A 3,627-nucleotide genomic window follows, 5' to 3' on the forward strand; every position below is an offset into this window, starting at 1 on the left:
ACTCAGCATCTCAGGCCCATATAAAGTTGCATGTACATTCTAGTTTAGCATGTTAACCCTTATTACTATACGTTTGTCTTTCCTGGCAGCTTTTATTGACATTTATTATAAATTTCAGAGTTCATCAGTCTATATAAAATATTATAATCAATCCATTTTTGGTGTTAGAGTTTTACTATGAAATATAATATATCTTATATAAATTATGCTAATGTTTTGCAATGTTTTTCTAAGTGCATGGTGTTTTGTCAATTATCATAGCAGCTGGATGTATTATTTGAATACTAAATTATAAATATAGTATCAAGAATATTGCAAATTTTGAATGAGTACAATGATAATTTCTAGAAAATATTTTTAAATGATTTATGTATATTATTTATGTATATTATTTATTTCTTTATAGGCCTAAGAGGTGTGTGTAAAATTAATTAGGCAGATGTTGAATGCTCATTTGTACAGGAGAACAAGGCCACAACACAGTAACTTCAACATGGTTTAGAAAGTATGTGAGCACTGCTTGCTAGCCTCTGATTCTGGGCCTGCCATGGCAGGCAGCACAGCCTGGAACAAATTGGGGGCAGAGCTACTGCTGCTGTCCAGCAGCGTCGCTGTCCTGCTGCTCTCCTGTGGAGAAATTATATTTCCCCTGAAGAAAAGCCTGAGCTATTTACACTCCATTGACAGCTTCCCAGTCAGAGACAGCCAGACTTTATACATTCATCATAATGAGAGATTTTTGTTTGATCTAACAGCCTAGCTGGAGACAGGAGCTCTGAGACCGAATGAGGAAAGTTCAAGCCTCAATTGTCCCTTTGTGGAAAGGACAATTGATCATCTTTGTTTCCTAGGATGGAAGGAGGTAATTTTCTATATAGTCAAATTCAATTCCAGCTCAATGGGCTTCAAAAATACACAATTCAAAAGTAACACATAAAATATTAAGCATGATAGAATTGGGTTTAAAAAAATCCTAAACTCAAGTCAAGCTTCACAACTTAGAAAAGAATTGCTCTGGAAAATCTTCTCTTAACAATTCCGAATTAACCTCATGTCTCTTGGTATATCTGAATGTTATGAACTCATTGGGGATACTTTATCACACGCTTGAGGATTTAATGGGTATAGAGACTAAGTGGTAACACCAATGTTTACTTTGGAGAGAATGAGTCCATGACAATGAGGATAGAGGCCCTCATACTTTGGAAACAAAGTTTAGAAAATGCCAACTATAAAGTCTACCTTAACCACCCAAACACATTTAAAAATAAGTTAGATTGTAAAAGAAAAGAATATTGAAGAGTAGACGAAATTATACAATTAAAAACAAATCAAAAATATATCACAGATCACAAAGGTTTTTTTTTTCTAATTTTTTTTTCTCCTTACATGTACACATGTAAAGGCAGGTGTCCGGAGTATGAAAATAATAAGTTTTCACGACTTTCTGAGTTATAGTATAATATTTTATAAAACCTCACTCCAAAGCCGCCTTAAAGAAAAAATAACATACAAGTGTTGGTTACTAATAAAGACTGTCCATGCATAAGTGATAAAGAGTCATAGACTCAGAGGTTTCCTGGTTTAAATTTTATTGCACTCTGGATGTCCCTGGGGGGAAGAGGTCAGAACAACTAGATGTGATCTTCATTTTGCATGTGACTTTGCACGTAATTTTTTGATATTTTTATGGAGGAAGTTGCTGTGAATTTCAGTCACTTTATCATGGATAGTTATTAATGGGGGTAGTGGATTGATAAACAACCAGCAAAAATCCAGTGTCCTTTAATTTCTCAACATAGAATTTACTTCTGAATTATGGAATGCTATTTTGACTCAGAGCTCTGTCCACACATCTTCACTTGCAAATATTCATTGCAATGAGTGATTGCTCTGGTTCGAGATCTCTGGCTCTGTGACACCATCAATATTGTATCTTCCACAGGACTCTTCCTGATTATCTTGTTGTTGTACTGTGTCACGGAGATCATATAGCTTTGGAATGGGATGACTGGTCATTTCATGTTTTCCAACCATTTTCAGATAATAGAGATCTGGTAGTGGACCAACTAATTCAGAGCACTGGATAAAGGATTGGGTAGTAGCTAACTGAACTCCTCAGCCCTCTGGATCTTCCTCATCTGCAACACCATGTTGAACTGTCTAGCACTGCTCATGCTAGACAACCAAATACCCATAAGCAGTAGGCAAGTTAAGCCCTCTTGCTCTCACTCCCTCAGGGCTGGCTACCCCTCACCCATAGCTCTAGAGCCAGCTCCACTCTGCTGCCCAGTCTAGGTTCATGGCTCATAATTCCAAGAGCTGCAGCATGTTAGGGGCTAGGCCTGCTTTTCTGTTTCACAACTTTGGGTCTGGCACACCTGTGCCTTACCATTAAGGGCCAGCTCCATTGTATTATCAAGCAGAGGCTCAGGGCATGCTCTCTCAAGTGCTGCAGCCAAAGAGGCGGCTCCTGGTCTAACAACCTCAGGGTCAGTTCTCCATGCTACTGGTGGTAGTGAGGGGTTAAGTGACACCAACTTCAAACCTACACCAGTGAAGTGATGGTCCAGTTTTGCTCATCTCATTGACGTCCATGTGAACTCAGGCAGCTATCCTAACTAGGAACATCTCATGTTTTGTGATGGTAATATATGCTATTGAAATCAACACCAACCCCAGCCACTGTGTATCTGTGGTTTGAGACATGGACCTAAATGACAGATCTGGTTGGGATCTCACCACTGTCCCAAGTAGATCTGGCCACTCATGACATTCTCTTCCTCTCCACTCTCACATCTCCAGTTCCACCTTTCATCAAAATGCTCAAATTGCTTCACTTCTCTTACTCTCCCATTTGACTAGGACATACATGCACATTGTGGTGGCTCCTGTTGTAGGATGGCCTTATAGCTGGTGGGCCTCTGGGTGACCTTTCTCCATCATACATCTTAGCTGCTGTGGTATGGTGGTAAGTAAGTATCTATGGCCTGCCTGTTTCATGGGGTAGAGGGCAGGTCTGTGAGTAGCACATAGGTAGAGATCTGTATCCCTCTTCCTATGCTGCACTGCATGAGTTTGATTTGATTTGATTTGATGTTTTATAAGTCCAAGGCATAAGAAAGCTTTGGACACCAAGCCATGTATCAAGATGAGAAGAACAAAGGACTGCCATCTGCTCTGCCCCTGTCTGATATAAGAACAACACCACAAGCAAGCTTTGTTTTTGCTCATTGCCAGGAAATTCTAAAATTCTTTAGCAATTGATTCTCTAAGAAGAACTAGTAGTCAAAGTGAGATCAAGTGAAATATCATTATAAATAACGTTACTTCTGAAAGCCCACATTTTTCATGATAAGACACTGGCTGCATCTAAATTTGTGCTTCAGACAAGCAGACACAGCATTCTGATATTTAGTTAACAGTTTAATAACTAGTGTATATATTGAAGTTTTTAAAAGGTAGAGCTCTAATTTAATTTTTAGTCATAGCTGTCGGGTACCAAAGGCCATGAATAAGACAATAAATTTAAAAGAATATTAAAACTCAGATGCCTTAAATGAGTAGAAGGCAGATATTGGAGAGATTAATGAGTTATTAGATTTCTGTGAGGTAGCACATACTCCA

At 38.5% G+C, this 3,627-nt stretch overlaps 1 non-coding gene across 1 annotated transcript; it reads right to left on the bottom strand.

The window, feature by feature from the left end:
* Positions 1-3,101: 3,101 nt before the first annotated feature.
* LOC115030744 lies at positions 3,102-3,245 on the bottom strand. The gene has a single exon (XR_003836339.1). It is a non-coding gene; the product is annotated as a small nucleolar RNA SNORA48 (small nucleolar RNA).
* Positions 3,246-3,627: the final 382 nt, after the last annotated feature.

This window comes from Mus caroli, chromosome 3 (assembly GCF_900094665.2).
Source record: "Mus caroli chromosome 3, CAROLI_EIJ_v1.1, whole genome shotgun sequence".
In the NCBI taxonomy this organism is placed as follows: Eukaryota; Metazoa; Chordata; class Mammalia; order Rodentia; family Muridae; genus Mus; species Mus caroli.